At 45.1% G+C, this 15,294-nt stretch overlaps 1 long non-coding RNA gene across 1 annotated transcript in view; it reads right to left on the reverse strand.

The window, feature by feature from the left end:
* Positions 1-5,233: 5,233 nt before the first annotated feature.
* LOC139361154 (uncharacterized) overlaps positions 5,234-15,294 on the reverse strand; it is a 98,272-nt gene continuing 88,211 nt past the window's right edge. Inside the window, exon 4 of the long non-coding RNA XR_011618692.1 lies at positions 5,234-5,474. This is a non-coding gene — a long non-coding RNA (uncharacterized lncRNA). The remainder of the gene's footprint in view (positions 5,475-15,294) is intronic.

Consider the following 15,294-nt stretch of genomic DNA (forward strand, 5'->3'; position numbering starts at 1 on the left):
TTCTTGAGCTTCCTGGATCTATGGTTTGGTGTCTGGCATTAATCTGAGGAAATTCAGCTATTACTGTTACAAATATTTCTTCTGTTCCTCTTTCTTCCCCCTTGTATTACCGTTATGCATATTTTCTGCCTCTGTGGAAGTCCCATAGTGCTTGGATACTCTGTTCTTTTTTGCTTTTCAGTTCTAGAGGTTGGAATTGGGTATTTCCCTTTCCCCCAGGTCAGAAGGCTCTGATAAAATCCCACCAGGTGAGTCTCTAGTTAACTAGCTTCTCTGGAAGGTAGACCTACTGAAGAGTGCATCTGCATATTGAAAAATGATTCCTATTCTCTTTCCCCTGTAGTACGTATGAAGGGATTTTTCTGTGATGTTTACTTCGCAAACCTGGTTGAGCTTCTGATGATACAACTCACAAAAGCATGAGACCCATATGCACAGGACTCCTGGAGGTTTTAACTCTCAGACGTGGTCGCACCTCACTGTAGCAATTTGTCAATTCCAGTTCAGGTTTTCCTATCCCAGTGTGGGTTCCTTGGAGCATTGTGCTCCAGTGTATGGTGATTCATCTGCTTTACCTGTCCAGCCAATCTACGGACAGTGGCTTGCCTGTGACCTCAGGTCTCGTGCAGGTTTAAGAAGAACTGCTGATTTTTCAGTTTGCTCAGCTTTTTACCTGTGAGGAGGGAGTGACAATTGTCAAGATTATCAAGTATGGAACCTGAAATTCCCCAACTCCATTATAGTAAAAAGTGTCTTCCCTTCCTCTGGCTCAAGAATTAAAATATTTTCATTCTTTGACACGTTGTAATTTGATTCCCTAAATATTTATAATTGTAGATTTAAAAACTCGGTCTTCTGTTGTATCAGACATCTAGACGGGCACTTTCCAACAGAATTATGAGAGTCCTGTTATAGAACTTGAAACCTTCCTTGTAGCCTCATATAAACAGGTACAATTAATTTTACTAGTATATTTTTAACTTGAAATGCTCATACTATACTTTCAATAAGAAATACAAATAGGCCAGGTGAGGTGGCTCACATCTGTAATCCCAGCACTTTGGGAGCCTGAGGCGGGTGGATCACGAGATCAGGAGATCGAGACCATCCTGGCTAACATGGTGAAACCCCGTCTCTACTAAAAATACAAAAAATTAGCCAGGCGTGGCAGAGGGCAGCTACTTGGGAGGCTGAGGCAGGAGAACGGCATGAACCTGGGAGGCGGAGATTGCAGTGAGCCGAGATCGCGCCACTGCACTCTAGCCTGGGCAACAGAACGAGACTCCGCTCAAAAAAAAAAAAAAAAATACAAATACAATATTTTCTGTTTTTTATATTAACTGGCATGTCTTTCACGCAGCAAGTCCACTTCAGACCGGGCGCACTTCATGTGCTCAGCCGCCTCATGTGGTGAGTGACAGAGACCACCCTGCATGTGTGTGCACTTTTTACTGCCTTTTTCTTGACCACAGATTCTACCTCCTGTTTGTCTGTGTATGCAGTGATTATTTGTTGAGCATTACACATTGTAGGTAACATGTTGAGCACACTCAGGATCCCTAACCTTCCTCTGAAGCTTTCCAGCTCTTGTTTTAGCAAGTAGCACAGTAGCACAGGCACTGCTGGGTCATCGTGACATGGGCAGGCTTGGATTGATTCGCTGCTGGTGTGGATCTGTGGAGAGCTCCCATCCTGCACCCACTCCAATCTCCCCCTCCTGGACGGTAGGATGGCCATGCTCCGCCCACACCTGAGATCTCTCTGATCTCCCCTTCCTGGAGGTGGTAGGGTGGCCATGCTCCGAACACACCTGAGCTCTCTCCGATCTCCCCCTCCCGGACGTGGTACGGTGATATGGTCTGCCCACACCTGAGCTCTCTCCCATCTCCGCCTCCTGGAGGTGGTAGAGTGGCCATACTCGGCTCACACCAGAGCTCTCTCCGAGCTCTGCCTTCTGGACGTGGTAGGATGGCCGTGCTCTGCCCACACCTGAGCTCTCGGTGCCTCGATCTGCAGGTGTACTCCAGAGGACAAGTGTACTGTGGGTGCGTCTCATTCATTCTCCTGCCCTTGCCCTCAGGTTCTGGCTGGCACAGCTGTGGTCACAGACTAAAAACAGCCACCTCATTCGTTTTGTGCAGCTTTACAGTTGTTTATGGCAGATGTGTGATTTCAGTCCCTGTTCCCTCATCATGGCTAGAACAAGTTTTGGCAAATTGTTCTTATATCTTTATATTTGAAAACTAAAGGAAAATTTCAGCCATAGAATATTACTGTTGCCACAATCCTAATGAGTGTTTCTCCAGAAACTATGATCGAGGTCAGCAGCCAGTCATTTCATAGAAGATAAACTTCAAGAACATTCTCTGAAGGGCAATGAAACTGAGTAAGATCTAACCACTGTTACCAGCAACCAAGAAAACTAGGTAAGAAAATGCAGCTAAGATTTGGATCAAGTAACTGCGGTAATAAACATGCAAACTATGGCTAAGCACACAATAGGCTGGGAGTAAAAAACTTTTATGATATTGACATTTATAATTTTACAAAACTGCCCCATGTGATATCAAGAGGACTCCTGATGAAAATTTACAAAGGATGCTTTATGGTTTATATAAAAATGCTAGTCAAATAAATCCAAATATTTCACAAAAGTAACATTTCAAATAATATTCTTTTATATTTTGCAGACATCTGTACAATGAAGTTATTCATCATGCATGATCCAGTAACATTTCTCAGTGGTTGGATTCAATACGAGAAGTAAGCAAATAACCGCAATGCTTCTTCCACTTCAAAGTCATTTCTTTTATAAAAAGTGGTCAAGAAAAATGCCTGTTGCCTTACATACTGGTTAGTGCCAAAAATTTGGTTTAAAATATTTCAAGTGGGTTATCCTTTTACGTCCATGTTGTTAGTTACACAAAGAACACATACAAATGCAATTTTTTTACCATAAGTTTTTACAAATTATAACCATAAACCAAAGAAACAGGATTAAGCACATTATTTTTTGAGATAGGGTCTAGCTCTGTTGCCCAGGCTGGAATGCAGTAACATGATCATGGCTCACTGCAGCCTCAACCTCCCCCGGCCCAGGTGATCCTCCCACCCCAGCCTCCCGAGCAGCTGGGACCACAGGCACACACCACCACGCCCGGCAGATTTCTGTATTTTTTGTAGGGATGGGCTTTGGAATGTTGCCCAGGCTAGTCTCAAATGCCAGGACTCAAGCAATCTGCCTGCCTTGGTTTCCCAAACTGCTGAGGTTAGAGGCATGAGCCACCATGCCTGGCCTAATCATTTCTAAAGAGTCTCTATGTATTATCGTTATTTTTTTTCTAATTGAGATTGGGGTCTTGTTCTGTTGCCCCGGCTGGAGTGCAGTGGTGCCATCTCAGCTGACAGCAACCTCTGCCTCCCGAGCTCAAGTGATTCTCCCACCTCAGCCTCCCAAGTAGCTGGGACTACAGGTGCACACCACCAGGCTCAGCTGATTTTTTGTACTTTTGGTGAAGACAAGATGTACAAAAGGCATTTCTGTACATTTTGCCATGTTGTCCAGGCTGGCCTTGAACCTTTGGGCTTAAGCTATACACCTGCCCTGGCTTCCCAAATTACTGGAGTTATAGGCATGAGCTATCGTGCCCAGCCCTTAATTATGTGCTGTGGCTTAATATTAAAATAAGGAAATGGAGGAGCCCAAGGGAGCACATTGGCAGAAAGGGCTCCCTTGCCAACAACCTTGCTAGCACGGCATTCACTCCCTTGCCTGCTGGCACTGCGTTCTTTAGAAGAAGAACACCTTATGTGTCAATGAAAAACAAGAACAACATAGGAACACCCTGTCTCTACAAAAACTTAAAACTTAGCTGGGTGTGGTGGCAAGCACCTGTGGTCCCAGCTGCTTGAGGCTGAAATGGGAGGGCCGCTTGAGCCTAGGTGGTCCCAACTGCAGTGAGCCAAGAGCTGCCATCATGATGCTGAATTCCAACCTTGGTAACAGAGCAAGACCTTGTCTCAAAACAAAAAGCAACGAAAACCCAAAATGATGCACTGTAAGTTCTGTCCTATAAATTCCACTGCCTTCATTTGTAAAGGTACGTAAAGGTGAAACTCAGGAGATGCTTGGAGTAATGTGGACATAAGCTTGACCTCAGCTCTAATCTGAAGCACGTCCTTCTGTCTCACTGCTTGCCAAGACTAAGCTAAACTTCAAAAGTAAAAATATTCCCCAAAATGTACATTTTCAACTATTCATATTGTACCTTAAGTTTCTCTTTTATTGGAGGAAAAACACGGTGTCATTTAAAGTAACACGTAGCTTCAACGTGGGATGTAAGGTGATTCAGGTCCTTTGAAAGACAAGCTTGCAACAACGGCATGAATAATGTCAGAATCAATATCACAGAAACTAAACACCAAATAGTGTAGGTTCAATCCGTGTCTCTAACAAGTATCTGGATAACTAAACTTTCTGCTTTACTTGGGTGTGAACATCATGAAATGTAGTTTACAATTATTTGGGCAGAGAAAAGAGAGAATTTGGGTAGTTATGTAAAATTCAAGATTAAATAAAAGCAGTATTATATAGCAGAAATAAAACTTGGCTATTACCTTCGGTAATTTAGATCAGGGGTTGGCAGGTTTGTGCACCAAATCTGGTCCGTTTTTCTTGTAAATAAAGTTTTATTGGTTCACAGCCATACACACTTGCTATCGCCCATGGCAGAGGGCAGAGTTGAGTGGTTGTGAGAGACCTTATGGCCTGCAGGAACTAAAACACTAGTAGCTGGCACCTTGCAGGCAAAGCTTATGACCTGATTCGAGTAACTGCCTAAACTGTCCAATTCGCTTGTTCTAAAACAATCCAACAATATAGCACACTTGTCTGAAGATTTGAGAACACGCATGCACCAGCCTAATCAGAAGAAAAGTCCAATTCTACCCAGAGGGTTACGAACTCTTCCCTTTTCCCTACAAAGAATTAAATGAATAAAACTGTGTGAGATTTTACTGGTATGTATCATATGTATGAGTCTTGATGAAAAGTTAAAAATGTGTATTTATATAGATACATAATGTTACTTTTCCTTCCACGTTTAACTCATACACTGTTTTCGGACTTCTGGTTCACAAAATCTGCATTTCTGCACCATGATTTTGAAGGCAAAAACCCGACTACTGGGCTAGTGGTCAATTCTGAGGCACCCAGCATGTTCAGGAGGCAGCGTCGGGGAGCGTGTCCCTTACCTGGAGGGGTATAGGCGTCCACGGAGGTCTGCACGACCAGGGACCTGCGTTTGGAAGGCATAGGCACCGGCCATCTTCTGCTCTTTGGGTTTGGCCAGAGCCGCCTGGACAACTTCCGTGTGGACGTCTGAAACGGAGACAGCTCACTCAGTGCTCAGCTGAGGTCCCAGAGGCCAAGCTGCACCCTCCTCTCTGTCCCCGCAGTACGGTTCATCCACCTTCTGAAACTCACCAACAGATGGGTGGGTGAGGAAAGAAAATCAGTGGTTACAATTCCAGTAAAGACATTAAAATTTATTTACAGACTTTTATTTATTCATTTTATGACTGTAGAATCCATATCCAAAAGCAAACACTGGCTCTAAACTGCGCTGAGATTTTTCTTTTTAGGGTGAATGGTCCTTGATCTTTGGAGATTCTTTTAGGTCACACGTTTGAGCCTCCAAATCCTTTCACTGTACCGCTGAGAGGCGTGTGCACGCCTCGCACCCCAACTCACACAGCCACGGTCGCAGCTCAGCTCAACACCAGCCATGGGACAGGACTGTGTTGGCTATGGATATGGTTTGGCTGTGTCCCCACCCAAATCTCAACTTGAATTCTACATCCCAGAATCCCTATGTGTTGTGGGAGGGACTTAGGGACAGGTAACTGAATCATTGGGGCCCGTCTTTCCTGTGCTCTTCTCGTGATAGTGAATAAGTCTCATGAGATCTGATGGTTTATCAGGGGTTTCTGCTTTTGCTTCTACCTCGTTTTCTCTTGCTGCTGACATGTAAGAAGTGCCTTTCACCTCCTACCATGATTCTGAGGCCTCCCCAGCCATGCGGAACTGCAAGGCCAACTAAATCGTTTTCTTCCCAGTTTCGGGTATGTCTTTATCAGCAGCATGGAATTGGACTAAAACAACCATTAACACATTTTGTGGCTATTAACCCATTACATTAATTCCACACATTCACTGAATGCCTTCTCTGTTAGTCCCTACGGGCTGGGGTCGCAGCGGTGATAAGGCAGACAGTCTCATGGCATCTCACGCTGGCCACTTCTTAATGGAGGAGACAGGTGATAGATGGGGTAGGGAATTAAAGCAGAGACAGATGCAGTGGCAACTCCAAACTGTGAAGCTAGGGAAGAACCTTCTTAACACAAAATCAGAACAACAGGAATGAACCATACTGGCTGTCAAGGTGAGAATCTTTGAGACACAGGGAAAAGCCCGCTCAAAGGCCCTAAACTGTGAGTGAGAACGGTGTTAGCAGAATAAAAACACCATCACCACCAAAAATGGCCAGCGTGAGTGAAGACGGGTTGGGGCAGTTTTCTCTGAAGCTGTGAGAATGATCCCACTGAAAGGGAATCGGACGTGGCTTTCTGGCTTAAACCCCCCAAGCTGCCACCTGAGACAGGACCCAGACCCGCAACATCACACCCACAGGCAGCTCATCGCACTGCTTGGTCTTGGTCAGCCTTTGTACACACTACTCTCCCTAACTAGATAAAGAGCCTGGTCATCTGGCCACTATTTCTAATTCCCAGGTCATAAACCACTGTGTGACTGACTTGGCTCATGGCCGAAAACTGAAGGGATCAATGAAGTGACAGTCCACTCACTTGCACAAATCGCTTTTTGTTTTGCATATTCTCCGTTTTAAACTTTTTGAATGTAATTTCAAAGACACAGAAAATCTGCAAGACCAGTGTAGTGAATTCCCACATAACTTACCAGGCTCAACTTAGGCCCAACTGTTCCTATCTTACATCACACTGCTTTCCTCCCTCCCCCATGAATTTTCTAAGTCAAATGAAAATAAATTTCAGATACTATGTCCCTCCATACCTAAATGTTACAATGTATTTCCTAAACACAAGGATATGCTCTCACATTCATTTTCCTCAAGATCGGGAAATTTAAATGTCATATACAAAGTTCACTTTCAAATGCTGTCAACTCTCTCCATAATTTTCTTACTTTGTCTTCCTCTTTTACGATCCAATCCAGGATCATGAATTGATTTGTCATGTGATTTTTACCAGTCCAGCATCCAAGTTTCTCAGGTTTTGTGTTTCTTGAAATTGGAAACGTGAAAGAATACAGGTCAGTTATTTTACAGCTTGTCCTTTATTTTGGTATCTTCCAGACTAGACTCAAGGGTATGCATTTTAGCAGGGACACCGCAAGTCTGTCCTGTGTGACAATGTTAACATCAGCAACTCAGTGAAGGTGGTGCTTAAGTTCCTTCAAAGCAAAGACGCTACTTCTCATGTTGAAATTAAGATTTGGGAGGAGGCACCATGACATTATGTGCATATTCTGTTTTCCATGAATTCTTCACTACTAGTTTTATCATCCACTGATTTCCTGTCATTCCTTCTAAATCATTAGATCTTCCATATTCACTGAAAAATAATTATTTCATCTTTCAGCATTCATTTATATATGGTTCATATGTACTCATGGAGTCTGGCTTGGTAGGTTATGATTCACAGTTACAATGGTTTGTTTTGTTGCTCAACTGGTTCCAGATCTGATACCTGCTTCCCCAGCCCTTGGACCAGGGCTCCTTCTAGTGAAGAACGGTGTTTGGAAGCTAAGACCGGGCACCCGGTGCCCCTGGGCATTGCCGGCAAGCAGAACACACAACACGCATGTACACGCATGTGCACCCACACCCATCCACAGGCACTTCTGTCCCTGTCTACATCTGTCAGGAGCCTCCAGCTTATACTGGTATAAGGTCCCACATAGACATTCGGCATTTGTGGGGATCTGGCACCGTGACTCACTTCTACAGATTTAACATGTTTATGTATAAATTACAATGGCTCAACTATAGGAAAACTGATAGCAGTAATGGATGAATTCCCTCATTTCTCACTTGGGCCACACTTCCTGTTTCTGCAAGAACATATCGCTTGGCTAGAAGACACGATGTTGACATTGAAAGGAAAAAGGACCTTGTATAAAAATAATGCAAAGAATTCTTCTCAAAGGCCACTGGGACACACACTTTGTTGCTGATCAGCTGTCCACCGGCGCAGCAGCGAGAGAGAGCTCCACGCGTGAGCAGTCACGGTTCCCGTGACCCACACAAAGACCCCCAGGGTGACGACAGGCCAACCAGCAGCCTTCGAACGGACACTTCCTTCCCGAAATAGCTTCCTGAGAGACAACAAACAGTGATAATTGCAGGCATTTCTATGACTGGGAAGCAAGAAACCCTCCCAGTCCTGTTCCTTCTGCACCACATCCAGAACAGGCGTACACCCGGTGTAGAAAGCTCCCAAGGCCTGAACAGATCATTCGATTCTAATTCAGACTGACCTAATCTCTGCAGTGCAGTCCTACAAACAGACTTTCCAAAAGTTACCAAACCACTACCTCAAACCTCATGCTTTCTCTGCTTCGAAAGAGGACATGTGGCTCGGTTTATACGGCCACCAGCACACACACAGGGTATTATCTTATTGCCCTTCAGTGCCAAGAAGAATCCTGTGGTCTCTCACAGTAAAAACAAAACCACAGCCACCACAACCCAGCTTTTCAAGTTGCAGGGAGTTTTACAGCCTCTTTCTATGTCGTCTTCCTTTTTGCCCCAAACTGGATATTCTTTTTACTTTCTCCTTATTTCCTGAATATAATTTGATCAATACAATTAAAGTGCTTGTGTTAGAAGTAACTTTACTTAAAAAGAATTGAAAGAACTACATCAAAATATTAGGAGTAGCCATTTCAGGGTGACAAGAGAACAATATATTGTTTTTATTCATTCTTTTCAACATTTGCAAAGTTTTTTGCCTTGAATGTAGTCACTTTTGCAATCAGAGGTTACAGTGCTTGATGGAATGAGGCCATGAAGCACACACACCACCGAGTTTCTAACACAGAGCGATCTATGGGGAAGGATGGAGACACAGGAAAGGTTCATTTTAAAGCAATGCAGGTGGTTTTTTTCATAAAGGCAAAAGACATTTTTAAAAGTCTTTGCACCATACACAAGTCTGCTAAATTCAGTCAAAAAACAGAGAAAACAGTAACAGAAGAACACTTTAGCCCACAAGGAGACCAGCACACCCAGCTCGAAGCCACTCCAGATGAGGACGGAGAGTGGTTTCCTCACAGCTGACCCATAGGATCAGGTAATACGAGCAGGAGGGAAACGTGGGGACCACAAAGACGTCAGACTGTGGACTGTACAGCAAAAGACAGCAACACAAACTAGCGGAGTAATTAAAAACTATTGTGAAAAGATGTCCACATTCTATTTTAACCTGAAATCGGTGGCACGGTGACACTTCAAAACATCTATAAACAGCACCCCTGAAGATTCTGTCAGACTCTACACTGAACAAGGTTAAGACGAGGAACAATAACAGGATAGCCTCCCCACATTGTGTGGTGGAGTCTTCTCAGCACAGACCCTTAGAGCATGCTAACCCCATCATCAAAACACAGCGAACACGTGGAGAAAGGACAACCTGTCCAGGCGTGAAGATCAGCTTCTGAAGCATGCAGTGTAATTATGGCTGAAAGCATTTCCTGCGACACTGAGTGAAACGTTTGAGTCAGAATCTACCTCCATGTGCTAAGTTGTTGCTGTGTTTAATAATTCCCATCCAACTCAAAATATCCAAGGCAGAAAGCAGCATCCAACCATGAACACCTAAAATAGCGATTAAGTGGACAGCACTTTGTGGACAGACTTTTCCCAACGTGACACCTAGAGGGGACAAGGAGGCAACGCATGCCACGATGGCCCCCCGGTTCCACTCGCTGCTCCTCCTGCATCCTCAGCACAGCCAGATGCTTTGCTAGTGCCCTGCTGCAGAGGAAACACCCCCTTGCAGCTACTGGGGAGGCTTCTCTTATGTCATCCAGCTTAAAAGGCGGCATGTCCACTGGCCAGTGGCCCAAATCCCACACGTGAGGGGAGAGATCTGAACACCGGACACAGGGAGCAGGATGGACCCATCTCCCAGGAGAGCCAATGCCAGCGGGTCACAGGGAGTCCTGGCCAGTCTGAGGCCTGGGTGCGAGGAAGGGGGCAGTGTTGGATGAACACACAGTGCTGGAAAGGGTATGAGCTGAGAACAAAGACGTTTACAAAGCTCTGCATAAAATCCAGATCATTCTGAGAAGCGCTCAGAAGATGAAGAACTTTTAGGAAAATATAACATGGGTAAACAGGTTGCTACAAAACAAATATTCCCTTGAAAACACAACATCCTTTTCACAAAATGAGCCGATAGATGAAATCCAGCACCCGTGCAGCATCAGAAATCCATGAAAACATCTGACCAAGTGCCCTCCAAAGCCTTAATTACAAATGCCCTAAATACAGTTTTACCCAGCCACGTCTACGAGACATTAGATGAGAGGTCATGGACTGGAAACCATGAGAAACGGAAACATCCTGGGTAAAGGTACCAAGCAGGATTGCAGAGGAGTCAACAGACGTGTGCGCGGACGGCACGAGAGTGACAAGATTCGCTGGTCATGCTGGACACACAGAGTGTCACGGACTCCAACAAATGCCTGAAATGCAAATGCTTAAAAAGATAGGAGAAAATCATCTGGAAGCTCAGCAGTTAAGACAGAGAGCAGTGACTTTCTAGTATTTCTAAGTATCTTTGAGGATAAGCATCAAAAATGGTCAAGGATGTTTCTACCTACGGAGAGGCTGAGAAGTAAAGGCTTGCAATTTCATGTAAAGAGAAAATGATTTTAGCCCTGGTGCGGTGGCTCAAGCCTGTAATCCCAGCACTTTGGGAGGATGAGGGAGGTGGATCACAAGGTCAGGAGATCGAGACCAACCTGGCTAACATAGTGAAACCCGGTCTCTACTAAAAATGCAAAAAATTAGTCAGGCGTGGTGGTGGGTGCCTGTAGTCTCAGCTAGTTGGGAGGCTGAGGCAGGAGAATGGCGTGAACCCAGGAGGCAGAGCTTGCAGTGAGCCGAGATCAGGCCACTGCACTCCAGCCTAGGCGACAGAGCCAGACTCCACCTCAAAAAAAAAAAAAAAAAAAAAATCATGATTTTAGCTTGGGATCCTAAAGCCGGATTAATGTGTTATCACAACAGAGACAAAAAGCAGGTGCATAAATACTGAGTGAGAAGGGGATGAGGGAATGAAATGGGTACTGCTGGACTCGGGGCTGTTGGGGCAGACACAGCACAGGGGCTCCATGGAGACCAGTGGCCTGCAGCCCTCTCAGGCAGGGAGGGCTCTTGCTGGAGAAGCTCCTACAAAGCTGTCGGGGCTGGGGGTGAGCTGCTGCTGCCATGCAACACAGGGGCCAGAAACTCCAGCAGGAGCAGGACCTGCTAGACCCCGTGTGCACGGCCCTGGGACTAAGAAGTGAAACCACTGTCCCGATATGCCTCTGCCAAACTTCAACACAACTGAACAGAATTTGCAGGGGTCAGATCCATGTTTTCTGAAGAAGGTAATAAAGGGTGAATGTGGAGCTGAGAGGCAATAAGTTGATAGAGGTGCATTTGGTGACCCCAAAAGAGGCAGATCTTTCTCATCTTTTCTCTCTGCTGAGGCTGTTTATGGTTCATTCCCTTTAGGCCTTTAAGAACCCAAAAGCATCCATCTATTAAGAGAAGGGATTATTCAGGATCAGCTTCATGCAGCATTGAATAGATCACTATTGTGAGTAAATAATTTGTTGGTACTTCTTACATTTATAGCGTTAGGTAAATTGGTTAACTAAAATACATTTATTTAACGACATTTCTTAAAGTACTAAAAATGGCAATAAACTACGTAGTATGTCACATGATGTTGGAGAAATAAAAAATACCTTCTCTGGCAAGAGTTTATTAAAAGTTCAACATCACAGTACACACATTACGTAGCCATTCCGTATGTCTCCATCTTCTGCAAGCACCCCTTCCTAAAATAATGAAAATGAAACATTCGTTTTTCTTTCCGTTTAATTCAGCAAGCTGCGATTCCGTCTCGCTGACAGGAGGCTTCGAGGGACTGGCAACACCCCACGTTCCTGCGTTCCAGGGAAACAGAAGAATAACTGGATTAAGAGTCCAGGCTTTGGCATCAGAATCCCAGCTCTGCCACTTACTCACACTGAGTAAGTTCTCAAATTGCTCGAAGCCTCCCTTGCATCATCCGTAAAATGGGAGCAATACTGGAGAGCTGCTGTGAGAATCACATAAGATGAAATATACAAAGCAAACTACTAGGTCCTGGGCACACGGCCACACGCAGTGATGGCTGCTTTTATAAATACCTTGAAGCAACGGATTTGTTGCCAATTTCCAAACCTAAAAAGCCCGAAAGGATTAGACTGTTGACACATCCCACCTCATCCTCCGGCGCGGATGACGTGGATTCCTTCCCACCTTGCTCCGGTGCGGACGACACGGATTCCTAGAGCGGCAGGACCATGGAGCACACACGTCCTGCAGCCGCCTGGGATTTAAACACACCCATTTCACACAAAACTGCTGTCATAACTTGCTAAAATCTCTTTGGGCAAGCATAATTTCTCCAGTATGTCCTGGGAGCTAGAAATCCCTCCTTCACACAAAAAGGAAAGAAGTCCCACCCTGTGAAAAGACAGCTCTGAGAAGACTATGTCATATTAAACACAGCTACTTCCCTTTCCCATGACATTCTCAATGTTGCAGATCTCAGGCCCCAGCAGTAAGTTGGTTTTACTGGATGCTGTATTTACATTTTTTGGTGTTGTGGGGAGGGAGAAGGGGCAAGGCAGGGACAATGAAACCCAGCTTCTGTTATTCCCAGCTAGACATTGAGACTGACATGTAGAAGAGGACCTGGTATGGCCTGGCGCCTACTGTGGGCTCTTCTCAGATGGCCGCAGTGGGCCTCATGGCTTGAGAGCAAGCCTCTCGCTCTCCACCCCCTACTCCCTGACAGACAGAGGGAGAGATCCCCTTGGAGATTTTTCTTCGGATTGGGAGGGAACATGAGCATGAGGACAGGGGGACAGGGGAAAGGATGGAGGACGATCATCCACCTACAAAGTCGGGCTCTTACTGCAAACTTTATAGACAACCATGTCATTTAAGCATTCCACAAGCACTATCATCCTCGTTTCACAGATGACAGTCTCAGCAAGTCCCAGACGCCTGCCAAAGGGCCAGACTGGTGGCAACAAAGCCATAATGCATAACCACCTGGCCCAGTGGCGCCAGCCCACCCCTGACTGCAGGAGACGCTTCAGATGCCCCAGCAGAGAGAATGTCACAGCCCTGCTGAAGGGGGAGGATGACAACTAGAAGAAACAAACGTCCACATCACTTCCAGGATCTGAACAGTCACACTGGACCACCCCCAGGTGAGAAGTGGACGGTCAATCTCGGATGCCAGGCCACAGGGAGTGGTTACAACCACGTACCATGAGCCACATGCCCTTCGGCATCAGAAAGTGCTTTTGAGGAAACAAAACTGCTAAGGCATTGAAGATGGAATCGCTTTGACAGCAGAAAGAAGTGGGCTAATCTCAGTCAACACAAAAGCTCATGCAGTCCAGAGTCCTAAACCCCAGGAGGAGCCCATCTCTGTAATCAGAGCTTCACGGTCACTGCGTGTTCATGCCAGAGCCAGAGGCGTGCAGTGAATGGGGGCCAAGAGAGCTTCGACTTTCCACAACACATCAAGCATTGTCTTCCTGTTTTAGAAGCACACACTCCCTCACCCAGAGTCTGACTTTAAGTCTTTGCAGAATTATTTAAGCAGCTGCGTAGTAGCTACGGCTTTCTGCTCAGTTGCCTTTTTAAGTCAAAACTCCCAAGAGCCAAAGCAATCCAAGAGGCTCCTCAGCCAGTCTGTCTGCAGCGTGAGAAAGCAAAACTCAGAGGTGGCAGTGAGCGGTCAGGCCACCTGTGCCCACGCCAGGAAACCCAAGGGATATAGGAATGTAAATTCTGCAGTGTTGGCAGATGTGGAGCAAAGGAAACCCTTGCATGCCGTTGGTGGGAGTGCAAAGCAGCACAGCTGTGAAATAGTATGGAGCATCTTCCAAAACTAGAAACAGGACTCTGTGATCCAGCAATCCCACGTCTGGGTAAATATCCAAACGAATATTGAACCATTAATGGAGAGAGGCCTGTATGCTCACGTCCACCACAGCGCTATTGACAGTCACTTAGATGTGAAATTGACCTACACACCTGTCAGTGGATGAACAGATAGAGACATTGTGGTGTATGGACACAAGGCGTACAATTCACCTTAAAGAATGAAATTCTGTCATTTGCAAAAACATGGATCAACCTGGAAGATATTTTGCTAAGTGAAATAAACCAGGCACAGAAATACAAATACTGCATGATCCACTTATATGTGCCAAACTTTTTCTTTAAAAAGTAACATTTGTAGAAAGAGTGGAATAGGGATTAGCAGGGACTGGGATTGGGGAAATGGGGAAATGCTGGTCAATTCTGGAGACCGAATGTACAGCGTGGTAACTACAATTAGTAACAACGTATCATCTGCCTGAAATTCAGTTAACAATGTATCATCTGCCTGAAACTGGGTAAGAGAATGGATCTTCCGTATTCTCACCACACACACAAATTAACTACAAGGTGAGGGAATGTGTTATCAATAGCTTGAACTCGGAGATGAAAAAAAACCCTGAAACCCTTTCCTTCCTCCCAAAAGCTATTTGTAGATTTTGAACATTGATCTGTGTGGAAAAAATTCTGTTTTTCTTCCAGTGAGTCTCTTACAGAAAAATAAATAAATAAAGCATGTTAAAGTACAGTCACCCTCAGTGTCTGTGGGAGCGGGTTCCAAGGGTCAGAATCCCAAAGTCTGCGATGCTCAAGTCCGTGATAGAAAATGGCGCATCGTTTGCGTAGAACCCACGTGTGCTCTCCCGTGTACTTACAATCTCTACATTACTCGTAATAACGCAAACAACGTGAGTGCTGTGTTGTACTATCTTGTTTAGAAAATAATGAAAATGGCAAACTCTACGTATGTTCAGAACAGGTTAGGCCATTCTTTTCCTTCTGAATATTTTCACTTTCAGTTTGGCTG

The sequence above is a fragment of the Macaca nemestrina genome (assembly GCF_043159975.1).
Source record: "Macaca nemestrina isolate mMacNem1 chromosome 11 unlocalized genomic scaffold, mMacNem.hap1 SUPER_11_unloc_3, whole genome shotgun sequence".
NCBI lineage: Eukaryota > Metazoa > Chordata > Mammalia > Primates > Cercopithecidae > Macaca > Macaca nemestrina.